This window comes from Pristiophorus japonicus, chromosome 17, assembly GCF_044704955.1.
Source record: "Pristiophorus japonicus isolate sPriJap1 chromosome 17, sPriJap1.hap1, whole genome shotgun sequence".
Taxonomy (NCBI): domain Eukaryota; kingdom Metazoa; phylum Chordata; class Chondrichthyes; family Pristiophoridae; genus Pristiophorus; species Pristiophorus japonicus.
Genome location: NC_091993.1, coordinates 68291208 through 68318273, shown reverse-complemented (window position 1 = coordinate 68318273; position 27066 = coordinate 68291208). Strand labels below are relative to the sequence as shown.

At 43.6% G+C, this 27066-nt stretch overlaps 1 protein-coding gene across 5 annotated transcripts in view; it reads right to left on the bottom strand.

Moving 5' to 3' along the window:
• csde1 (cold shock domain containing E1, RNA-binding) overlaps positions 1-26606 on the bottom strand; it is a 147755-nt gene extending 121149 nt beyond the window's left edge. For 2 of the 5 annotated variants that reach the window (XM_070858801.1, XM_070858805.1), the window contains exons 1-2: positions 26506-26606; positions 12376-12739 (exon numbers count right to left, since the gene is read on the bottom strand). The gene's annotated coding sequence lies outside the window, so the exon portion shown is untranslated. Of the gene's footprint in view, positions 1-12375; positions 12740-26431; positions 26456-26505 lie in introns of those variants that run through there. The other 3 variants (XM_070858803.1, XM_070858804.1, XM_070858802.1) reach the window with 2 other exon arrangements.
• Between the last annotated feature and the right edge of the window lie 460 nt (positions 26607-27066).

The window sequence follows — 27066 nt, the reverse complement described above, 5'->3', positions numbered from 1 at the left end:
GGAAGATGTAACTAATGCATCCAGTATCTCTCTTTCAAAACCCTAGGATGTAGGCCATCAGGTCCAGGGGATTTATCAGCTTTCAGTTCCATTAATTTCTTCAGTACTTTAAAAAGCTAATATCAATTTCTCTCAATTCCTCATTCTCGCTCAACCGTTGGCTCTCCACTATTTCCAGGAATTTTTTTTGCATCTTCTTCCATGAAGACAGACACAAAATATTGGTTTCATTTCTCTGCCATTTCCTTATTCCCCATTATAATTTCTCCTGTTTCAGTCGCTAATCTTTTCCTTTTTACACATCTATAGAAACTTTTACCGTCTGTTGTTGTCTCTTGCTAGTTTACGCTCATTCTACTTTGCCTTTATCTATCAATTTCTTGGTCCTCCTTTGCTGAATTCTAAAATCCTTAGGCTTACTGCTCTTTTTGACAATAGAAGCCTCTTCCTTTGATGTAATACTATCTTTAACTTCTTGTTAGCCACAGTTGGACCACTTTTCTTGTGGGGTTTTTATGCCTCAAAAAAGGAATGTATAAAAGCTAGCCATTGCTTGTCTATAGTCATACCTTTTAATGTAGTTTCCCAATCCACCTTAGCCAACCAGTCATACCTACGTAGCTAGATTTAAGACCCTAGTTTCGGATTTAACGAAATCACTTTCAACCGTTCTTTCCTATTATGGTCACTCTTCCCCAAGGGCCCCTTTACTACAAGGTTATTAATTAACCCTTTCTCATTACACAATACCAGATCTAAAATAGCCTGTTCCCTAGTTGGTTCCTCAACATACTTGTCATGTATTCAACCAGCATTGTAACCCAAGTTGTACACTGAGAACAATGACTACTAGGTGGGAGACACTCCTAACCTGGACCTTCAGGTATAAAAGGGGAAGCTCCACCCACCTTCATCACTTGAGTGCTAAGGAATAAAGGACAGGTCACAGACTGACCTTCTCTCAAGCATGGGCCGCGTGTGCATTTATACTGTGTAGTAAGGACGTATCAATGGCAACGAGAAACTGGGATTTAAACCACGTGAGCATGGCCACGAGCAGAACAGACGAGAGGTACTGTGTTAAGGAATGGTTGGGACGGAGATTCAACATTGTTAAAGCAGCACACAGTTCTCCAGGCAGACAAGGGCAATCGGGCATGCCCCAACATGTAGTCAAACCCAGAAGGGGAGTTCGACAGAGACAATTGCAAGCTGAACGGCGATTCACGCTATTGCAAGAGACAATGCGGCCAGTAATGGGGCCATCAACACCTGTTAATGGCGCATTCAAGGACAGTCACAGGGGTAGTCAGGGACGATCGACTGACAAGGGACCTTTTGTTTCAAACAACAGCTCATGTTGGAGGCATGGAGGCACACACTCAGCCAGAGTTTGCAGAGATGAGCGAAATACCTGCAAAAATTGCAGAAGTGAACGCTGGGGGAAAATCGCTGGAAGCTGAAGTTCAGCAAGTTCATGTGGAGCACGTATACAGTTCATACACCAGGACGCCACCGATAATGATGAAAGTGCTCCTCAATGGCATACCAGTATCAAAGGAGCTAGAAACGGGGGCCAGCCAGTCCCTGATGGGTATCAAACAGTTCGAAAAGTTGTGGGCGTCGAAGGCCAGGAGGCCAAAATTATTGCCGATTGACGCACAGCTACGAACTTACACAAAGCAGATCATTCCGGTGCTAGGCAACCTGTTCTCCGAATCTTTGTGGGCCATGACAAGATTCGGAGAACAGGTTGCCACTCCAGATTGTCCCAGGGGACAGTTCCGCACTACTGGGGAGGAATTGGCTTGCTGTCAGGAACTGGAAATGGGGCGATGCCAATGCAATTTCCTCTGTGGAGCGAGTATCATGCTCACAGATCCTGGATAAATTTGACTCATTATTTCAACCCGGCATCGGCACTTTCATGGGGGCCAAGGTAGTGATTCACATAAACCCGGACGCCAGGCCAGTACATCACAAGGCCAGAGCGGTGCCGTACGTGATGCGGGAAAAGACAGAAGGCGAATTGGACCGCCTGCTGAGGGAAGGTATCATCTCGCCAGTCGAATTCAGTGACTGGGTGAGCCTGATCGTGCTGGTGCTCAAGGCGGATGGGTCGGTCAGGATATGTGGCGATTACAAGGCTACCATCAATCCGTTGTCACTCCAAGACCAGTACCCGCTACCAAGAGTGGAGGACTTCTTTGCGATGCTATCCGGTGGCAAACTTTTTTCAAAATTGGATCTGACCTCAGCTTACATGACCCAGGAGCTGGCGAGTGAGTCGAAGAAGCTGACCACCATCACGACACACAAGGGGTTGTTTGAGTACAACAGATGTCCGTTCGGGATTCGCTCAGCCGCTGCGACCTTCCAACGAAATATGGAAAACCTCCTCAAGTCGATTCCAGGGACAGTGGTTTTTCAGGACGACATCCTCATCATGGGTTACGATACTGAAGAACACCTCCACAACCTGGAGGAGGTGCTACGCAGACTGCGTCTTCCTAGCTCCAGGAGGTAGAATTCCTGGGGATGAGGGTAGCAGCAGACGGGATCAGCCCTACTGCGTCCAAGACGGAAGCGATCCAGAGAGCACCCGGACCCCGTAACACGACGGAGCTGCGTTCGTTCCTGGGGCTCGAACTATTTTGGTAACTTTCTTCCCAAATTGAGCATGCTGCTAGAGCCGCTACTCGTGCTCCTACGCAAAGGTCGCGAATGGGTCTGGGGGGACAGCCAGGAAAGGGCTTTTAATAGAGCACACAATTTGTTATGTTCCAACACTCTTAACACTATACGACCCATGTAAGAAACTTGTGTTAACGTGCGATGCGTCGTCCTATGGTGTCGGGTGTGTGTTGCAGCATGTCAATGTCAAGGGTCAGTTACAGCCGGTAGCTTATGCCTCCAGGAGCCTGTCCCAGGCAGAAAGGGGTTACAGGATGGTAGAAAAGGAGGCGCTCGCATGTGTATATGCTGTAAAGAAAATGCACCAGTACCTGTTTGGCAGGAAATTTGAGCTAGAGACAGATCACAAACCCCTAACATCCCTTTTGGCAGACAAGAAGGCCATAAATGCAAACGCATTGGCCCGCATACAGAGGTGGGCACTCACGTTAGCCGCCTATGACGTTACAATTCGGCATAGACCAGGCACCGAAAACTGCGCCGATGCACTCAGCAGGCTCCCACTAGCCACCACTGAGGGGGCTACCGAGCATGCTGCTGAGATGGTCATGGCTGTTGAAGCTTTTGGAAGCGAAGGCTCACCCGTGACAGCCCATCAGATTAAAGTCTGGACAAAGAGACCCGCTATTGTCTCTAGTCAAGAAATGTGTCCTGAATGGGGACTGGGCAGCTACGTACAGGGCATGCCCTGAGGAATTTAAACGACGTCACAGGCGCAGGGATGAAATCTCGATTCAGGCCGATTGTCTATTGTGGGGAAACCGCGTAGTCATGCCCCAGATGGGCAGAGAGGTGTTCATCAGAGAACTCCACAATGAGCACCTGGGCATGGTCATAATGAAGACAAATGCCAGGTCACACATTTGGTGGCCAGGGATAGATGCAGATCTGGAACTTTGTGTTCGCAGGTGCAACACAAGTGCCCAGCTGGGCAATGCGCCCAGGGAAGCCCCCCTCCCTTAGCCCCTGGCCCGCCAAGCCTTGGTCACGCATCCATTTGGACTACGCAGGTCCTTTCATGGGAAAAATGTTTTTGGTTGTAGTAGACGCCTACTCCAAATGGATCGAGTGTGTCATTTTAAATTCAAGCACAGCCTCTGCCACGGTAGAAAGTCTACGGGTAATGTCCGCTGCCCACGGTCTACCGGACGTCTTCATCAGCGACAATGACCCGTGCTTCACAAGCACTGAATTCCAGGACTTCATGGCAGGCAATGGAATTAACCACCTCAAACGGCCAGGCAGAACGAGCAGTGCAGATAATCAAACAGGGGATGCTCAGAATCCAAGGGGGTTCTCTACAAACCCACTTATCACGCCTCCTGTTGGCCTATAGATCCCGAACACACTCGCTCACAGGGGTTCCACCCGCAGAGCTGCTAATGAAAAGGACGCTCAAAACCCGGCTATCCCTTATACATCCCACCATGAAAGAAATTGTCGAGAGCAGGCGTCAGCCACAATATGACTACGATGACAGGAATCCGAGGGCGCAACGTATTGATGTAAATGATCCTGTTTTTGTCCTCAACTATGCTGCAGGGCCCAAATGGCTCGCAGGCAGTGTGATTGCCAAAGAGGGAAATAGGATTCTGGTAGTTAAACTTACCAATGGACAAATCTGCCGCAAACACGTGGATCACACAAAAAGGAGGTTCAGCAACTCCATAGAAGAAGCAGAGGAAGAACACGATGTAGAGTTCACTCCACCACAGGTGACTGAACACCAGAACCAAAGGGAGGAGAGCCCAATCACTGTGCGCAGTCTGGATAGGCCTGAGGCACCGCAAACAGCACTCAGGCCAGCGCCCAACAACCGGAGCCCCGACTCAGGCGCTCTACAAGAGCATAAACCACCAGAGAGACTCAACCTGTGATAAGACTTTGGGGGGGGGGGGGGGGGAGGTGATGTCATGTATTCAACCAGCATTGTAACCCATGTATAATCTGACCTAAGTTGTACACTAAGAACAATGACCACTAGGTGGGAAACACTCCTAACCTGGACCTTCAGGTATAAAAGGGGAAGCTCACCCACCTTCATCACTTGAGTGCTAAGGAATAAAGGACAGGTCACAGACTGACCACCTCTCAAGCATGGGCCTCCTGTGCAATACTAATCTAGAAAACTATCTTGTATACATTCCATGAACTCATCCTCCACACTATTACTGCAAATTTGGTTTGTCCAGTCTACATTTAGATTAAAGTCCATGATTACTGTATTACCCTTGTTACATGCACCTCTAATTTCCTGATTTAGACTCTGCCCTACATTACAACTACTATTTTGGGGCCTATAAACAACTCCCACCAATGTTTTCTGCCCCTTGCTGTTTCTTAGCTCCACCCAAACTGATTCTACGTGATTTTCGGAACCAAGATGCTTTCTCGCTACCGTCTTTATCCCAGCTTTCATCAGGGCTACCCCCACCTTTTCCATTTTACCTATCTCTTCTAAAAGTTAAATATCCTGGAATATTTAGTTCCCAACCTTGGTTACTTTGCAACCACATCTCCATGATGGCCATTAGATCAAACCTATTAAATTTCTATCTGCGCTGTTAATTCATCTATCTTGTGCCGAATGCTTTGCGCACTCAGATAGTGTCTCCAGCTTTGACTTTCTATTTTTCACCTTAGTCACTGATGCCCTAATACCTTTGTTACTCTGACCCTTCCTGGTCCACTGCTTATTTTTTACCCTAAGCTCTGCTCTAGAGTCTTGACATTTCTCTTGCTGCTTTTAGATTTACTCTTTCCTAAATCCTCCCAGCCACCCTTCATTAGCCTGTCTACTGGCTTAGTTATTTGATTCGCCAGGACACTGGTTCCAGCCCGGATCAAGTGGAGCCTATCCCAACGGAACAGCTCCCTCTTTCCCCAATATTGGTGCCAGAGCCCCACAAAGCAAAACCTCTGCCCCCAACACTACTCAGCCATGCATTTAACCTAATAATCTGCTTGTCGCTATGCCAATTGGCACATGGCTCAGGTAACAATCCAGAAATTACCACCTTTGAGGTTCTGCTTTTTAATTTGGACCCCAACTCACTCAGCAGAATTTCATTCCTAGTTCTACTTATGTTGTTAGTTCCTACATGGACCATGACAACTGGATCCTCCCCGCCCCACTCCAAGTTCTTCACCAGCCAGATGTCTTTAACCCCGACATCGGGCAGGCAACACACCTTCAGAACAACTGGTTGCAGCTGCAGAGAACAGTATCTATCCCTGTGACTATACTGTCCCCTACTACAACTGCATTCCCTTTCTCCCCAGTTGAATGGCCTCCTGCACCATGGAGCCATGGTCAGACTGCTCATCCATCCTGCAGGCTTTTCCCTCATCCACACAGGCAGCAAGAACCTCATACCTGTTGGATAAGGACAATAGCCGAGGCTCCTCCAGCACTGCTCTTGGGATCTCCTTACCTGCCAGAGTTCCAGTCACACCCTCCTGTCAATGACCACTACCCAAGGGTGTGACTGCCCCCTGGATCAAAGTGTCCAGGTAACTCTACCCCTCCCTGATGTCCCACAATGTGTGCACCACAGACTGCAACTCAACAACTCTGAACTGAAGTTGCTCAAGCTGCAGGCACTTATTGCAAACGTGGTTGTTCAGGATCACAATGCTCTTCAGAAACTCCCACATGCTGCCCTTACAACACCACCTGTACTGCCATCCCTAGATTTATACCCAAGTAATATAGTATACAGCTTCGTTCGAGTAAATTGATGTAGATTAAAATTATGGGCAATTAAATTAAATATCTACATGCAACACAAAGCACCACTAGTGTAGACAAAAAACAGCAACTCCTTCCCCCTCTCCTCCAAATAAAACACTCTGCACTCCATTTCATTCTGTTCAGTGCAGACATTTATTTAGTACTGCAATATTTAATAGATGATTCTATTCCTGTATAGGCAAGTAACAACATGGAATGCATGCAAAGGAGTGGCTTAGACTGCAATTACTGAAAGCGATTAATGCAGCTCTTCTGCAGCAGAGTAGTTATACCACTAGATTAAAAATCTTTCCTCTGCATACTTCCCGTCTATGATGACCTTACTTGCTGTAATTTTCAAATTATAAATTCCGCAGCCCTCACTTATAATGGGAACTGCCTAGGTAAACTCACCACATTGTGATTACATCCTCCCAACAGCAATGTCACCGAATATCAGACTACATGGCATTGAAACGCCTGTGCACCAACAAAGTCTACATCTGTTTCCCAATGTCCCTACAAGTTTTGCTACAGGGTGATATCAGTATTTTTAAAAATCTTACATCTGCCCTGATCCAAATATATCTAGCCCTTTAACTTCACTTGATCTCGACTCCCCATGTGCATTAGTATCTAGTGACTAGTTTCAATTTAAAAATCAAGATACCATTTAGAAATATCAAAATGGGGTTTAGTACAGAAGTGCAAAATAAAAGGATGCAGAACAAATTCATGACATCTGTAAATGCAAGACACCGTTACTACGACAAAATAGGAAGTTGCTCTTAAAGAAAGCAATCTGAATTAGTTGTAGCAAGATACTTAAAAAGATGCTAATTTGGCAAACCCTGGATAAATGAGATCCAAATTTGCAGCCACACATTAATGCTGTATCAAATATAAATGACATTAGAAACCCAATTTTCAATTATGCAATTTTCAATAATGAATTATCTTCTCAGCTTTCAAAATAGTCAGTTACAAAATATTTACATTACGTGTATCTTTCAGATGAGAAATCTTGCACCTGCACATAGTCTACAAAACCTCATCTCACGGTCAATTTCTTCCCCATTATAAATTGCTACATTCACATTTATAGTGGGTTTGCCTATGTAAACTGATCACACTGCCCACAGGTCCTGAGAAATCAATCTTTCTCAACATCCTGCCCCACTACCCCCACCTTCACTGAAATTTCTAATGCCCAAAATAAAAGTTTAAACAATATAAACATATTTCATAACAATTAAATGCATCCACCAAAATGTCTTGATGCCTGCATTGAAGTTATACTTGAAGGCCTCAGGTTACGCAATATACGTAATTTGCGCCAGTACAGATTTAACATTTTTTAGCTTCTCGCACTCAATAGAGTAGCTTTTCTTAAACTAATCAAAACTGTTGATAACATTTATCTTAAAAAAAACACGAGACACACATTGACACAAGAGAGGTGGTGAGAGAGATGGATTAGAGTCAGTGAGTCTTTCTTCGGGTTATTGTTCCAATTTAAAAAAAACGAACCATTACATTTTGCCACCAACTAATTACCACATGCTTTATTGGCAGATGATAGTGCTGTAGTGATTCAGTTTTGCACTGCCCAGCTGTAACTTTTAGCTGACTATAAATAATATCCAATAGGGACAATATTGACTTTAACTGGGGGCCAAGTATGTTTACTTTATATCCATCTCTATCCTATTTAAAAATGTACATCTGGACACCCTGTTCGTTATCCTCTGCGCTCTAATCCTGTGCCACTTGGTGTCGACAATGCAGTGGGCAATCAGCTAGTAATATATTAAAAAATCTGTGCACACTTCGTCAAACTTTATTATGTGCACTGTTGCAACTGGCAGGAGGATGCAATTACAGTGTGCAAAGTTTACATACAGTTTTCATTATAAATGTGTACATAGGAATTTATAAATGGAAATATACAACAGAATGTGCAATTACTGCAGAATTATTCCTGTGCACCCTGCTCCAATCATCCCAATCTCTAATCTCGCTTCATCTGAAAACTGCACTTAGTCTAACACCCAGTGTACAATGTTATTGCTCAACTAGACTGACTAGTAAGGAAAAAAAAATATTTTGAGCTCTAAATTTAGAAACAATGTCAGAACACTTGGGTCAATATGTCTTTAAACCTGCCAGTCACACCTTACTTCATAATCTATATAAACACACGAGTGCGAGAGCTTCCAGAATCTCATAACAAACTATACATATTTGCCCCCCAAAGATGTTTTGTCAGCTTCCCCTCATTAATGTACTAAAATACTGCATTACACTCTTCACTAATCCAGCAGACAACATTGAAGAAAAAAACACTTCAATTCTGCATTGTATGCATCCTTTGCAAGAGAAGGATAGTTTCACTTCAAAATATGGTCTCAAAAAAAGTAGCCCCATTTGTTTGGTTATATAGTGTGAAGAACAGCAATTATTTCCTTTTCCTGAAAATATAATTCCATTTGTGTCATGCACCATAGGCAGGATACAAAAACAGAAGCACCTTTATGAACTAGTTTCCTTATGTAGCCAGCCTGACAAAAATAGATGCATATTACCAAAGCCATCCACAAATGTAATCCATTGGACTTCTTTTCAATTTCAAAAATGTTCTAGGTTTGCTGAAAACTTTTCATTCCACGACCACATTGGGTTCAGAACAAATATGTATTTAAATGGAGATATCTTCATACAAGGTACCAAAACAACACTTTTCATCTCATCTGCCACTATGTCATGGAAAACTTTGTTTTTAGTTCAGCAAGTGAATTAAGCAATCAAGTTTCTGAATATAGTTATTTAGTAGCAAGTTTCTGGCAAATGTAGCACATATTGCCAATTATTTTTGCACCTTTAACAGCAAGTATCAATTTTAATACCAGTGCGACTTGGAAGGGACTGAGGACTGAGTGTAATGTAGCCAAGTTTGCTGACGATACAAAGATAGGAGGAAAAGCAATGTGAGGGGAGGACACAAAACATCTGCACGGACATAGACAGGCTAAGGTGAGTGGGCAAAAATTTGGCAGATGGAGTATAATGTTGGAAAGTGTGAGATCATACACTTTGGCAGAAAAAAAATCATAGAGCAAGTTATTATTTAAATGGAGAAAGATTGCAAAGTGCTGTAGTACAGCAGGACCTGCGGGTACTTGTGCATGAAACACAAAAGGTTAGTATGCAGGTACAGCAAGTGATCAGGAAAGCCAATGGAATCTTGGCCTTTATTGCAAAGGGGATGGAGTATAAAAGCCAGGAAGTCTTGCTACAGTTGGACAGGGTATTGGTGAGGCCACACAGAGTACTGCGTGCAGTTTTGGTTTCCATATTTACAGAAGGATATACTTGCTTTGGAGACAGTTCAGAGAAGGTTCACTAGGTTGATTCCTGAGATTGGGGGGCGGGGGGTTGACTTATGAGGAAAGATTGAGTAGGTTGGTCTCTACTCATTGGAATTCAGAAGAATGAGAGGTGATCTTATCGAAACGTATAAGATAGATTTAAGTGTAGGACAGTTGATGAACAGTGGTGTACATTTAAGGAGATATTTCACAACTCAAAATATATTCCAGTGAGGAGGACAGGATGAGAGAAAAGATAGCCACCCGTGGCTAACTAAATAAATAAAGGATGATATCCAATTAAAAACAAGGGCATACAAAGTGGCCAAAACTAGTGGAAGGACAGAAGACAGGGAAGCACTTAAAAGCCAGCAAAGAACTAAAAAAATGATTAAGAAAGGGTAGATAGACTAAAATATAACAGCTAGCAAGAGTTTCTATTAGGTATATAAAAAAGGAAAAAAAAAGTGTGGCTAAAGTAAATGTTGGTCCCTTAGAGGACGAGACTGAGAAATTAGTAATGGGGAACATGGAGATGGCAGAAACTCTGAACAAATATTTTGTATCAGTCTTTACGGAAGAGGACACTAACAATATTCCAACCGTGGTAGTCAAGGGGCTATGGGGGGGGAGGAACTTAATCACAATGGAGGTGGTACTCAGTAAGATAATGGGACTAAAGGCAGATAAATCCCCTGGACCTTACATCCTAGGGTCAAGAGTAGCAGCGGCAGGGATTGTTGATGCATTGGTTGTAATTTACCAAAATTCCCTGGATTCTGGGGAGGTCCCAGCAGATTGGAAAACTGCAAATGTAACACCCTTATTTAAAAAAGGAGGCAGACAAAAAGCAGGAAACTACAGACCAGTTAGCCTAACATCTGTGGTTGGGAAAATGTTGGGAGTCCATTACTAAAGAAGCAGTAGCAGAACATTTGGAAAAGCAAAATTCGGTCAGGCAGAGTCAGCATGGATTTATGAAGGGGAAGTCATGTTTGATAAATTTGCTGGAGTTCTTTGAGGATGTAACAGGGTGGATAAAGGGGAACCAGTGGATGTGGTGTATTTGAACTTCCAGAAGGCATCTGACAAGGTGCCACATAAAAAGGTTACTGCACAAGATAAAAGTTCATGGGGTTGGGAGTAATATATTAGCATAGATAGAGGATTGGCTAACTAATAGAACAGAGAGTCAGGATAAATGGTTTATTCTCTGATTGGCCTTTACTGCAAAGGGGATGGAGTATAAAAGCAGGGAAGTCTTGCTACAGCTATATAAGGTATTGGTGAGGCCACACCTGGAATAACACGTGCAATTTTGGTTTCCATATTTATGAAACGATATACTTGCTTTGGAGGCAGTTCAGAGAAGGTTCACTAGGTTGATTCCAGGGATGAGGGGGTTGACCCATGATGAAAGGTTGAGTAGGTCGGGCCTCTACTCATTGGAATTCAGAAGAATGAGAGGTGATCTTATTGAAACGTATAAGATTATGAGGGTTCTTGACAAGGTGCATGCAGAGAGGATGTTTCCACTGATGGAAGAGACTGGAACTAGAGGGCATGATCTTAGAATAAGGGGCCGCCCATTTAAAACAGATGAGAAATTTCTTCTCTGAAGTAAATCTGTGGAATTCGCTGCCTCCGAGAGCTGTGGAAGCTGGAAAATTTAATAAATTTAGGACAGAAATAGACAGTTCCTTAAACGATAAGGGAATAAGGGGTTATGGGGAGCGGGCAGGGAAGTGGAGCTGAGTCAGTGATCAGATCAACCATGATCTTATTGAATGGCAGAGCAGGCTCGAGGGGCTGTATGGCCTACGCCTGTTCCTATTTTATATTCTTATGCTTTGTTTGGTTCATTTCAGCTGATTAAAAACCATTTTGCTTCACGCAGTCTTCGCGCTTCTGGGACATGCAGCACTCTCTTCTGGAGGGGTGAGATTTAGCGTAAAAGGACTGAATTAGCTAATGTTTTATAATTTCTAAAGATGTAATACCACCAATGCACCGCACATGAATAAAACAAGAGAGGGACAGCAATTTCCTGTGGAGCAAGTTGCACAGGAATGGATTTTAAGTAAGTTCTGGTGCACGTGCATCATCAATTGAGAGTTCCGCAAGAGAAGGTGCATCACTTCGGAGTGGGAGAAAAGGCGAAGTAGTTTACAAATCCTGCCATAGCCTTGCTCCATGCTGTCGCTCCAACCTCCCCCAGTTTTTCACTAAGCCCATTGGTCCTCATACATCAGCATCTTGTGCAAAGTTATCATTGGCAAATCTTTCAACCATCTCCGCTCTACTCAAACTCCCTCGCTAAACTCTGCATTTTGCCATCTCTTTTCAGCCTTTAAATGTCTCCTCAAAACCTATCTTTTCAGCCAGGCCCTTGGTCACTACTCCCAACCCTTTCACTACTGGCTCAGGTCTTTTTCTCCCAGACTTGGTACCTTTCAACATTTTTCATGTTGAACATACTATAGAAATGCAGGTTATTATTGAAAAAGGAAGGGAGGGAAGGCTACCAGAGGCTAGATTTGGTTTTTTCCCCCTCAGTGAATATCCTGGTGGATTACATACCTTGTAGTGATGTTGAATATTGCACTTTGTACCGTTGTCTGATCTGTTTAGCACACGCTCAAGAGATTTACAAATGCTGGATGGACAAAGAGGCAGAGAAAAGGATCTATCAAGCTAGCAGAGAATTCCTATTCTTGCTGCACGGGAGTGTGTCCCAGGACAGCACTGAGAAGAGTAGAAGGTCTAGCAGCGTTGGGAAGTGCTCTTTGTAGGCTGTTGAGTAGGCACAAACTTCGGTTTCAGATCAAGTTTTCTTTAGCTGCAGTTTGCTCTTTGGTTGTTTCAGCTTATTTTTATTTCTCAACGTGATCCGAACTTGAAGCAGCAGTTTCAGATGGTAAATTCAGTTCTATTTCACTTCATACTGAAAAGAGAAAGAGAATCAACATTAAAAAAATAGCAAAAAGCTGCCATTTAAGGATTTTTACATTGTTTTAAAAAAACATTGTATTCAAGAAAAAGGCTGAACAGCTTGACTGAATAACAAGCCACAAGCTGCTGTCCCCAGTTCTAATCTACAATCCCACTGCAGTGTACATTAAAAATATCCAACCTGTTAGATGTAGAATTTCCTAGCAATCAATTGGAGATGTCAATAAATCTACAAGAATTGCATCATAACCATTAAATAATCAAATATCAAGAACATGGAATGTGTGAACTGTCTGCCCCAGACAGCAGCTGCCAACACAAACCAACAGAATAAAACAGACACAACTAGAAGTATATCTATTACAAAGAATAACAGCATGTAACTGGACTTTGCAGATCAGAATCCAAATCCCAAGCTTCATTTGAGATTAGGACGCTGGGCCCTTAACCCCCAATGATTAATAAGGGATTGGCACAATCACCCTCAAGTATACATTATGATTCTCCTCGAACCCTCGACATACATATCTTGCAGTGAGATTACATTAATGGAGTATCAGTTGAATAATCAAATAGTACCAGAGCTGTGGGGCTGGCGTATTACAGGCTCCAAATGTTATCGGTTAACTGCTACAAAAGAATTCAATTTTACCCATACCACACGTTATGTTTATGCAGCACCTTGGAGCAGCCCAAAGTATTTAGAGTTGGGGGAGGGAGAAATAAGACACTGGTGTGGTAAACAAATCATTTAAGAATACCTATGATACTCAAAAAGGTGAAGGAATTGCAGACATTTTAAACTTGTTTACCTCCTTGTTCAGTCTCAATTGCTTACAAAGCAAACCCCCCCCTCCCCCACATTTCTGGAGCAAACATTTGCCTGGACATGTGCATTGGACTGGCTTATTATTTCCCAGATGAATCAGCTGACACAAAGACCTGCACTCATAATTTGAAGTCTGTGCTGAGCTCATGAATCTCAGCAGAGAAAAGGTCTTATGACCCCAGGATGAGGAGGGGGGGAATTTCAGCCAAAAGTTCCACTCTGATCACTACACAGTGTCCCTTGCAAGCTCCAGATCAGACTTGGTATACAATGATTAAATAGCATGCCAATAGTCACCATCCAGGCTCACATACCTCACACCAGAGGACAAGTAAAGATTTATGAAATAAATTGATATATATATTTTTTAAGTAATAATTCTTGGGAATTTTGGGGGGAAAATGTGCATAATAGTAGCTAAAACTTTGAGCAATTTAAGATGAGGCCAGATGTTACGAGTGTTAATGTACCAGGATAGCTTTTTAAATCAAACTGAATTTTCTCATCTAACTTTTCTTACAAATGAGCAAGTTGAGCAGTTGAGAGCACTGTATTGCTCTGCAGTCAGTCAATCTTGCGTTACCATCTCAACTGCTATCAAAAACATTTGGGGACAATATTACAACTGTGTGTCGTGGTACTATGGCCCCTATTTTCGCCACGATTGTGCACCGTTTTTTGCTTGAAATTCTAACTTTCCAACTTTCGCCAACGCTTGGACGCCAGCGTCGACCATGTGCGCCAGTTTAACATTTTGTGCCGCAGACACAAGTCAAAACTGGACTGGGCGCCATTTTTCTGGACTTAACAGATTTTGGCCGTCCACAATTTAGCGCAGGGTACAAGAGGACAGGAGCGAGGCAATAAGAATACACGATTAAGATACCTTTCCCCTCCCCCCCCCTCCACAGAGAACTCTTTTTGGAGCAAGGGAAGATTTCCGGGCCGCAAGGACTGCTCCCCACCAATTGGACCTGCTGCAGTCCCGAACCGAATGGCGGCAGCCCCCTCCCTCCCCGAGTTGAAGTTCAGGAGCGGGAGGGCCATTTGGCCCGGGAATGCAGCAGATCCAGCCTGGGGGGGGGGGGGGTGCAGTGGTCCTGAGGCAAAGGTGGGGTATACCTTTTGGGGGAGCAGGCTTCAGCATCTCTGGTTGCCTTAGCAACGTCAGCTTTTCGCACATGTCCAGAGAGTTTTTAGCGCAGACTTGAAACTCCGCCCCCCCACTTCGGAGAGCGCGGCACCAAATTTCTTTGGCTAAAGTCCCGATTTTTTTTTCCTGCCACAAACATACACGGACACCAAAAATCCAGCAAGTGGAAAATGGGGCCCCAGTTTTAGGCAATATCAAATGTGATGGGGTGAAGGGCTAAGCAATGCGGTGGATTATATTATGGCCCTTTTATTTCTAAGAGGTGGGTTTAAATCCAGCTAGATTAGTAGGGAGAAAGTCTACTCTCGACTGCAAGGCTCAAATGAAATAAATCCAGGCAGTCTAGTCGCAACCCAGTTCTTAATGTACACAAAACCAATCCACAACATTTTCAATAATTAAATACGAAAGGCCAAGATGATGGCTAATGTGGGAAAATATATAGTTAGATTGTAGCTGTAATAAAAGAGTACAAAGGCAAGGTTTAAAAAAAACAATTCTCATCCTTTTTTGAAGGGTATAATTGTTCCATAGATACATCCAATCCGTCTCAACCTCACTCCAGGCCGGGAAGGGGGGGGGGGGGGGGGGGGGAGAAAGAAAGATTACAAAGATCGACCCTGCCTTCACCCAACATAACATAGAATCACAGAAACATTGTGTCCCTGCCGGCCGAAAAGAGCTATCCAGCCTAATCCTACTTTCCAGCTCCTAGTCTGTAGACTTGTAGGTTACGACACTTCAAGTGCATATCCAAGTAAGTTTTAAAATGTGGTGAGGGTTTCTGCCTCTACCGCCCTTTCAGGCAGTGAGTTCCAGACTCCCACCACCCTCTGGGTGAAAAAAGATTCTCTGCAACTCCCCCCTAATCCTTTTACCGATTACTTTAAATCTATGCCCCCTGGTTATTGATCTCTCTGCTAGGTGAAATAGGTCCTTCCAATCCACTCTATCTGGGTCCCTCAATTTTATACACCTCAATCAAGTCTCTCCTTAACCTCCTCTGTTCCAAAGAAAATAACCCCAGAGACTACAATCTATCCACATAGCTAAAATTCTCCAATCCTGTCAACATCCTCATAAATCTCTTCTGTACCCTCTCTAGTATAGTAATGCAATGACCAGAACATGCTTTGAGTGGAGGCTCACTGGATAATGATCAGGAGTAAGTAAATGATTATTTCCCCCTCTTGATGGCCTTGGAGCAGACACCAATTGCAAGGTTGAAACATAGCAAGAAACCCTAGAATCACACCCAGCATAAGTTCAAATCGTTTTTTTTTAATGCACTAAAAAAGAAATGACCCAACATGAGTTAAGCAATATAAATAAACAGCAAAGTGGTAATTTAATGTTAAAAATGAATTTGATAATCTGTATTAAGCAGACTTTTATTTGGTCTGAAATTTATTCAAAATAAGGAATTCTTCTACTAAAACTGTTCACACAAATCAATACAGTTCATTGAATCAACTGAACCCAGAAACAACCAAATAAGGAACTATGAAGACTAACAAAATTTCAGAAGGTTTTCCCCAATTTAGTTCATTTCAACCAGGTAACCTACCATCAATTTTGCAAGACATTACAGTTGTGAAATGATGCATAAAGCAAACAGGATGAGTCAAACTCCATCCCAACAGATTATAACTGTACAAACCAAGAAGTAGGCCTCTTACCTGTCCAGGTAACTGAAAGACCAGGACATAATGCAGGACACCATGACCGAGCAGAGTAAAAGGTGAAGCAGATCAGAAAGCATCAGCTGATGTCAACAGTAGGTAAGAAATGATTTGCTCTTATGCAATTGACAAACGGTGGAAAGTAAAGAACTCCACAGTTTGAAGTCCTGAGAAAGAAATGAGTTGAAGAAGAGATGGTCTTGATTTCAGAGTATAACCTTGCAGGGAGGAGGAGCATACAGAACAGTACATAAAGCAGGGAGAAAGACAGTTCAGAAGTGCACTGACTAGTTATTGCTAAAGAGACTGGAGGGTAGAGGTGAGCAGGGGACTGCATCAGTCAAGCCTTCTCTGGTATTCTATCTGTATTACACTGTACATCTTTGCTTTTAGCACAAGCACAACTGAACATTCAGCTTAGGATCAAAGCTGCAAAGATATAGCAAGCCTCAAGCAGAAATGAGGACCATATGACTCACATCGATAATCACTATATAAACACAGTAGTGCTTTTATGAGTGTGTGTGTGTTTGTGTGTGTGTGTGTGTGGCGGGGGGTGGAAAGAAAAAAGGGATCAAATGGCTCAACTGATAAACTAACCACAGACCAAAGAGTTTGATTTCTAGACTTCAAATGAATGAGCCCATCTCAACCAGAGTGACTGCAGAGATACTAACTCAGTGCTCCTGGCCTAAGGAAGGAGCCAGGGGGAGGGGAGGGATGGAAAGAGGGGGAAATATCTCATGTCCCCATTCTTGACCACAGTCTTGTACTCCAGCTGGAAAGTGCCCATTTGTAAATGCTGGCTGAGGACAGGATCAGCTTTCACTGCAATTCTCTCTTCTCCCAATGTCAAATAACCTGCCAACATTCACTGTCCAAGCTCATACTTAGAGAATGGAAAATAGGATAAAGTACTGGAGGACAATTAATGCTAGAGAGAGGAGAGAGACCATTAGCTAGAAGGAGGCCAATTGAAAACAGTGAAAAAAAAACATTTCCTTTTTCTAAAATGTGAAACAAGCCTGCACTAAAACATTCAAACCATTGGGGGGGGGGGGAAATTGGAAATAAACATGGACGAACAGTTCAAATTGCTCCAATTATACACCGATATCATCATAGGCAGTCCCTCGAAATCGAGGAAAACTTGCTTCCACTCAGGTGACTATAGTCCAATACAGGAATTAGTCTGTGTCACAGGTGGGACAGTCATTGAAGGAAAGCGAGGGTGGGGAGTCTGGTTTGCTGCATGCTCTCGGCGCTCAGCATGCTCCTGGATGCTCTTCCTCCACTTTGGGCGGTCTTGGGCCAGGGAATCCCAGGTGCTAGTGGGGATGTTGCATTTTATCAAGGCGGCTTTGAGGGTGTCCTTGAAACATTTCCTCTGCCCACCTGGGGCTCGCTTGCCGTGTAGGAGTTCCAAGTAGAGCGCTTTCTATAGGAGTCTCATGCCAGGCATTTGGACGATGTGGCCCACCCAACGGAGCTGGTCAAGTGTGGTCAGTGCTTTGATGCTGGCCTGATCGAGAACACTGATGTTGGTGCGTCTATCTGCCCAGTGGATTTGCAGGATCTTGCAGAGGCAGCGCTGATGGTACTTCTCCAGTGCTTTGAGGCCTTAGACTAAACATCCGTAAGACAAAGGTCCTCCACCAACCTGACCTCGTCACACAGCATTGCCCCCCGGTCATCAAAATCCATGGCGTGGCCTTGGACAACATGGACCATTTCCCATACCTCTGGAGCCTACTATCAGCAATAGACGACAAGGTCCAACACCGCCTCCAGTGCGCCAGTGTAGCCTTTGATCACCTGAGGAAATGTGTGTTTGAAGACCACGACCTCAAATCTGGTACCAATCTTATGGTCTGCAGGGTAGTAGTGATACCCGCCCTCCTATATGGCTCAGATGTGGATCATATACACCCTGATGTACTAATCTAAAGACAACTTATGAATCTTGCCAATAAATCTCATCTCCTTTTGCCTTGCACCATTATTTTTGTCACTTAAAATCACTCCTGCCCTCCATCTTATTCTTTTCCTGTCCTCTTTTCCCTTGCTCTGTAATAGTTTAAAAGTTGTTCAATGCCAAGATTTTCCCGTTGTGATAAAAGGTTGAAATGACATGATAACTCTAAGTTTACCTCCCCACAGATGCTATCTGACCTAAGTTTATCCAGCATTTTCAGTTTTTATTTCAGATTTCCAGCACCTGCAGTATTTTGCTTTGACGAATTTTATCATTGGTTGGAATAAGCCCTTTAGGTACGCACAGCAAGAGGAACAATTCCCAGAAGAGGACTGCGGTAGATTGAATGGAACAGTATAAACACCAGGATGCATCTTTCAATGGTGAATATTACACGTGAAGGTTAAGCAAATAAATCCAGAGTTGGACAAGGTCACCATGAGGGTTTTTGGGACAAAGATTGAGGCAAAATAGGATATTTTTTGGAAATAAGTGCACTGAACAAGTTGTGCTAGATTAGAAGTACAGGTGCAATGTCCCAAATCCAGAATTCTAAAAACCAGAATTGTCCAAAAACTGGACACTGCAGATCGCAGGAGTCGTCGTCCAAAAATATTTCCCGAAAACCAGACTTAAGCTGTACATACCTTTTCAAACATAAATCCAGAAAAATACACAGACCGGCACGGCCCGATCTCGGACTGTCGAATTTTCGGCTACGAAATCCAGAAATACCCAAAAATCGGCCCAAGGGTTTTCGGATTCGGGATGCCGGATTATCCCCGAAATCCGGAAAAACCTAAAACTCGGCCCAGGGGTTTCAGGATTCGTGACATCTGATTTCTTCTCTGAAATCTGGAAAAACACAAAAACCTTGGTCCCAAGGTTTCCGGACGTTGTACCTGTATTTAATACAGAAACAAAACTTTGCTTAATGTTCAGTGCATTATGGGAGAAGGAAACTCAGGATTTAGGGGTTTTGAAATAAAATCCAAAATATTTGTACCTCTCTCCTTGCAGTGAATCAAAAGAAAATGGAGAAATTGGAACCGCAGACTTCTGATGTTGTCTAATGCAAATCAAGAAAATGTGGATGTAGCACTTATATCTGAATCCAGTGGAATATTCTAGTGAAATACTGAGCCAAACAGGTAAGGCAAACAGTGCAACAGCAGCAAGGAAGAGACAACAGTCCATATATTTATCAGTACAGTTTGTCTTTACTAGTTGCCCAACTGGTGATGCTTCAGTGACATAAGAGGGAAGTACCGAGTACCCACACATTACAGTTGAGGATCAGCATTGACATTCAACTTTTTTTTGCCTGGAGACTAAGTCAGCTATTCCGAAAAGCTTTTACTAAAGTGCCTCATGGGGCCTGGGAGCTAAAAATCAAGTGATGAAGGGTGATATGGCAAGATGGATCGTAAATTGGCTAAAGACCACAAAATGTGGTAGCTTCCCAATTGGGTCCAGTCACAAGGGTTCGGTGCTAGGTTCCCTTCTGTTTATTAACAATCTGGGGCTGGGCACAGACTTGCAGATGATAGTAAATGATGCAGTGAAGTCAGAACTATAGAAATAGAAAATAGATTGCAACTGAATTTGGATAGATTGGGGACAAGATTCGCAAAAATCGATGATAGTGCAGGTATGCACATAGGTGTGCAGAATACAATATAAACTGCAGCATGCAGTAGGCTAAACGTGACAGGAAGTGAGACGTTTGGAAGTGATCACTAACCACTCCCTGAAGGTTTAAGCGCAGTATCAGGAAACCAATGTGAACAGGCTTCTGGGCTGCAATGTCAAACTTTGGAAAAAAGACTGAGGGGAGCCTTGATCGAGGACTTTAAAATTATGAAGGCTTCAATAGTGTGGATGTGGAGAAGCAGTTTCAATTTCTGGCCAATTCCAGACTAAGAGGGCATAAATATACACCACCAGATCAAATAATGAACTCAGTGCCACATGGAGTGGATGAAGCAGACAACATTTACACATTTAAGGGGAAGTTTCATGCACACGAGAGATGGGAATAGAATACAGGGGTAGGGTGGGAGGAGGCTTGAGGAGAGTATAAACACCGGCACAGAACAATTGGGCTGAATAACCCGTTTCTGTGCTGTAGATTCTGATATTCTATGTATTCAGTACCAAACTAGGAGCACAATTGTGTTCTACAATGCTTTGGTGAAACCTCATTTGGAGTACAGTGTACAATTCTGGTACCCCTTCAAGAAGGACATTGTGGCATTAGAGAAGAAGGTGAACATGGATGAACCTTGGCCTAAGTGCCTTGAGCTATGAAAGCAAACTTCTTGACTCCAATTCGGATTCACTGGAGAAGCATCGACTTTAAGGGGATCGACACAGGTATTTCAAACTATTAAGGATAAACAAGTAGATAGACTTTGACATTCTTGGGTCTGTAGAACTAGAGACCTCCCATTTGAATTACAAAAGCAGGGACTGAAGTTGAATGTTTGAAACTTTTGACTTTTCCCCAGAGGGTAAATCGATCTGTGGAACAGGATTCAAAGGGTGGAGGCGAGTATCAATTCCTTGTGGTCCTTCAAAGTGTTGAGATGCATTTTTTTTTTAAATGGTAGATCACAGACAAGTTATTTTAGGAAAAACCTGAGCTTGTAGCCTCCTGGGGATTGCCTAATCACCTGAGTTTGCAGAGGATTCCCAAGTGGCCCTGGACAGACAAAAAATGGGTTAAGTGCACAAGGATCTGATGACTTTTTCTCATCTTGGTACATATACCAGTCATCTCAGGGCACATTTAATCCAGAAAGATTTTTGTAATCCCAAGCTTATGAATAACGAGAAACAGAACTAGTTTCCCCAATGGGTTGGTTAATAAAAAGACACCAGCTGGTGTACCATGAAACTACAAAGAGCACAAGGCTCCACCCTTGGTCTACAATATCACAACTTACATGGTCCTCAATGGCCCTTGGCGGAAGAGAAAAATGCAATCTTGCCTAGAATCCCCCACATCCTATCTGGTAACACTCTGTCCATGCTTAAAGAAGAATGGTCACTTAAGCAAGATACGGAAGGTCAGCCAGTGGAACCCAATCCTTCAAGAAAAAAAGGCAAGAAAATGGAGATTGGGGGAGGGGGCTTGTGGTGATGAGGATAAACAGTTACTCAGATTTACACCGGGAAACAAGTTCATATGTCCAATTTCCCACCTGTTGAGTTCCCAATCTCAGCTGATCCGCCAAGAGAAAAAGTGAGGAAAGGACAGATCTTTCATCCCAGAGGGTGATGCAAAACACCCACAAGCAAGATACTGTTTAGCAGCTGGTTACACAGCAACACAGCAGAGGACTGGGAGCAGGCTGCATATCTAGCCTTCAGCCTGGAGATTCAAAGGCAACTTGTCTGGCAAAGTGATCTGAAGAACTAATTTTATTTCAAAATGTCCTCAGAACAAACTGAAATTGATAAATTTTCTGAAGTACAAGTTATACTTTGTGATGAGATTTGATAGCTTTTTCTGGCAGGTCAATAGAATTTCAAGTTTACAGCAATATCTGAAATCAAAAAGTGAAAAAACCATGAAGCCTCAATTAAATTTAACTTATCTTCCAATTCAGTTAAGCTCAAATTGCCTGCGACTGCGCCCAACATCTCAAGTTATAATGAAACAGATGACAGCATGTTCACTAACCATAGTAAACTGAAAACAGTGCAATGTTGCTGACCACACATTTAAAGATTGAACCAATAATAGAATAGGACACCATGTTGGAAGTTAGTCTTAGAAAGTTTAGCTATACAATTGAGGCAAATTAATCAAATCAGACACCAAAATAAAGTATTAATGAATGCCATATATTCTAATTGATGACTCTTGGGGGTTCTACTACACGTTAGGACAGTAGTACATTGCACAAGGTGATCACCATGTCGCTGAGTTTGTGGCCTCAGCTGCATCAATGGGAGGTACATTCACATCAAGATGATGCTGCACCTTCAGAATGGGGTTATAAAAACAGAATCATCATTCAGTTCCTTAAAAAAAAAAGCTTCCCCCCCCCCCCCACCCCGCAGTTGAAGTTCAAAGGATTTTGTACAATGGCACACAGAATTAAATAGTATACAGGCTGCCCATTAAAAATGGATTGCAATAACTTGATCAGTATATGAATCCCAATATTGATGCCGTAACTTTGAAAGATTATGCATTTACAAATATGAAATACAACACACGAGACACAATTTGAATGATTCCCAAAGAAAATACCAACTCTTCCATTGTCCCAGCAAGTGAATAGACCAAGAGGGTTGCAGATTCAATCCCCAGTAAGCTGATCTCAGCCAAAGTGGTACTCCAAGTGGCTTCAGTACCCCTGGGTTAAGTAAAGGAGAAGTCGTCCACAGCCTCTGCTGGACTTAGCAATCCCTGCTGGAAATACTTGGATAGCAGATGAGGATAGATTTGGTCTCCACTATATGCTACTGGCACTTCAGTTTACAATCAAAGCTTCCAACACTCACTGTTAAGGCTCACACATCAATGGCTACTTGGGCGAGAAAGCAGAGGGTGATCAATACCCATGAAACCATAAAGCAGCAAAATTAAACAGTCAGGAAAGGAAGCAGATAACAGTAAAAGTAATGATAAATTAGAAAGAAGGTCTGTAGACATAGTACACTGAAATTGGGGAAAGAAGGCTAGAATGTTATCAGGTCAAAGTACCACATTAACAACTGCTCAATCTATTCACAAGAAAAGAAATGCACAAGATACATGCATCACGATTAACTGGCACAATTACTCTTCCTGCAATTTAACAGAACCAAATCTTTTAGCAAAGACTGCATTTGTTACAATCTTACCATTGAAAGTTGACTCAGGTCTAGCTCAATTTCTCTTAATTTTCTCAGTTCTCCAAGAGAGCATATGGATATACCATGAACATGGGTTGCTCTTTGGTACGCTGCCCAAATGGCCATTATTCTTTAGTGAGCCTCGACACTGACTGCTGCAAGACATTAGACTGCAAATGCAATCACAGCAAAGATCGATCTTGTGGTCTCCAATGTATATATGCAGACCTCTGCAGCAGGAGCTGCTTGGTAACAATCACAAATGGAAACTCGGACTCATTTGCCCCCAACCACCCATCCCCCTGTCAGCTCTCAGGCCAACTGTAACAGCCATACCATCGCCGACTTAAAACAGGTAACTCATTTGGAGACCTTGGTTGGGGGGGGGGGGGGGGGGGGGGGGGGGATTTGCAAGCAGTCTGTATGGTTCAACTAATCATTGACCCACTGATAGAGAGGTATATTGTAAGTTTGACTTCATCACCCTGCAACATTTATATATTATAAATGCTTCTACTATGTAGAAAAACGATTCCATAATCTAGAGTGCAATTTTAATTTATTATTGACTTAAGTAAAAGTGTTACATTCTAGAAGTAAATTAAATTATACATTAGATCAGCAAGATTTTATTTCCATATAAAGGCTTGATTGATGTGTAGTTGCCCAGCTTGGGAGTTGACTAAAAAAATTGGCTTGACCATGAACTCCAACGTATTTTTGTTTTACTGTCAAAGTAATAGATATGCCAATATTAAACTGTGCCATAATAAAGTCTCCCGATTTTGATCTTAGTCAGCTGATAACTATAAATCAATTCTGAATTCACAAATAATAGACTGCAAAAAAGTTATTGTAACAACGTGCAAAGATAAACCCAGCAACTACAGGTCAGTCAGTTTAACCTCGGTAGTGGGAAAGCTTTTAGAAACAGTAATCAGGGATAAAATTTAGTCATTTGGATAGGTGTGGATTAATTATGGAAAGCACAGATTTGTTAAAAGGCAATCGAGTTTTTGATGAGGTAAGAGAGGGTTGATAAGGGTAATGCGGTTGACATAGTGTACATGGATTTCCGAAAGGCATTCGACAAATTGCCACATAATAGGCTTGCCAACAAAGTTGAAGCCCATGGAATAAAAAGGGACAGTGGCAGCCTGGATGCAAAATTGACGAAATGACTAAAGGAAAGGGACAGTGGCAGCCTGGATGCAAAATTGACGAAATGACTAAAGGAAACAGTAGTGGCGAATGGTTGTTTTTCGGACTGAAGTAAGGTATACCCCAGGGATCGGTTCTAGGACCACTGCTTTTCTTGACATATATCAACAACTTGAACGTGGGTGTACAGGGCACAATTTCAAAATTTGCAAATGACACACAATTTGGAAGTATAGTGAACAGTGAGGAGGAAAGTGATAGACTTCAGGAAGACTGGTGAAACGGGCGGAGACGTGGCAGATGAAATTTAATGCAGAAAAGTGTGAAGTGATATTCTTTCTACCAAAATGTGAGAAGACATACAAACTAACTGGCACATTCCTAAAGGGGGTGCACGAACAGAGACACCTGGGGGTATGTGTGCACAAATCATTGACAGTGACAGAGCAGATTGAGAAAGCAGTTAAAAAGGCTTACGGGATCCTGGGCTTCATAAATAAAGAGAGTATAAAAGTATAGAAATGATGATGAACATGTATAAAACACTGGTTCAGCCACAACTGAAGTAGTGTGTCCAATTCTGGGCACCACACTTTAGGAAGGATGTGAAGGCCTTTGAGATGGTGCAGAAAGAATTATTCCAGGAATGAGTGACTTCAGTTACGTTGATAGACTGGAGAACCTGGGGTTGTTCTCCTTGGAGTGGAGAAGACTAAGAGAAGATTTGACAGAGGTGTTGAAAATCATGAGGGATCTAGACATAGATAGACAGATAGATAGATAGATAGATAGGAGTTTCCATTGGCAGAAGGGTAGAGAACAAGATAACACAGATTTAAGGTGATTGGCATTGCAAAAGAACCAAAGGCGATGCAAGAAAAAACTATTTTTACGCAGCAAGTGGTTAGGATCTTGAATGCACTGACAAAGGACTGTGGAGGCAGACTCAATCTTATCTTTTAAAAATGGAGTTGTATAAGTATCCAAAGGTGAAAAAAATTTACAGGGCTACGGATAAAGAGCAGGGGAGTGGGACGAGCTGAGAGTCGGCTTGGGCTTGATGGGCCGAATGGCCTTCTTTCATGCTGTAACCATTCTAGATTCTAACGCAATGCATGTAGATATTAAAAATTGAATCTTGGAGAATGAAACCAGAGAGTTACTCGAACACAAGGATTCTCCCAAACCAAGTTAGCTGCACCATTACCCCTCCATCTAACCCTTTGTTCTGTCCTTAACCAAAAAGAGAGACATTGAAATTAATAACTGTAGGAGACTTAACGTAACACTTAACATAAGTTAATGGAGAATCCAGCCTTCAGTGTTGAAGTACAATATTGCACAGATCGCCCATGATCTTTACACGCTGTTTACAAGCACCGAACACACAAGGTTGCGCAATTGCACCTACTTTGTGCATCGACTGACGGCCCTGGCCAGCCAGCAGAGGAGCGGCGCGGCGCTGCGCACGGTGGGCTTTGTAGTCCCGCGCTGCTCCACCCTCCCTTCCGGCCGCCCCAACCTCCCGGAAACGAAGACTACCGCTCCCAGCAGGCAGCGCGCGGCGCAGGAAGTCCCAACCCTATTCCGTCGTCGGCCCGCGATTGGCCGTGCGCCACATCCATCAACGTCGACCCATAAAAGGTGATCCACACCAGAAATTTTCACGGGGGGGTGCCTCGGGATTACATAAAACAAACATGCAGCCGGAAGCCACCGACTCGTTGACAAAGAGCGAGAAGGCGGCCGGTTACGGTCCCCGCCCCGGTTCACGGACCATCCCCACACCGCACAAAGTGTCGACAGCCGCCGACCGGTCTGAGGCGACATGACGGACAAAAAAAAACCATAACACGCTCCGCTCCCCCCGCAGCTCTACATTTCACCCCCACCCCTCCCCTCCCCTCCCCTCCTCCTCCCCTCACCTCACCTCATCCCCACCCCCGGGGCGGGCCAGGCCCGGGGCCCGCCGCCGCCACCGGCCCACAACCCGCGACGCGCCGCCGGCCCCACAAGCCGCGCCGCCCACTCACGGCCTGCTAAGCACGCGCCAGGGCGGGAGGAAGGAGCGGCAGGCGCCCGGCGATCTTCACTCACAGCCACTCACCCCAACAGCAGAAGCACTCCAGCGCCGCCATAAGCAGCACGGCACATTACGTAGGAATAAATCAAAGTCTCGCGAGAACGCCTACAGCTCCAGCCAAGTCTCGCGTGATGGAGCCGCCCCCTCCCCGTGGGAGGAGCAGCTAGGGGGAGGGGCGGTTAACCCTTTCAGGGGCATTGAGGCCTCATGTTGAAAGCTTTCTGGCTCAGCCTCATTTCTCTCACCATGCAATTCTCAGCATCTCATTTCTTCAGGAGTAAATATATTGCCATTACACCACAGAAAACAGGGCATGTTGTTTATACTCATGAGCATTTGGCCTAAATCACAAGCGCCACTCCGTTCCCCACATGGCTTTAACCACCCAAGATACGCAAGGTTGCCAACTGTGGTTTGAAGTATTCATAGAAACATAGAAAATAGGTGCAGGAGTAGGCCATTCGAGCCTGCACCACCATTCAATATCATGGCTGATCATTCCCTCAGTACCCCTTTCTTGCTTTCTCTCCATACCCTTTGATCCTCTTAGCGGTAAGGGCCATATCTAACTCCCTCTTGAATATA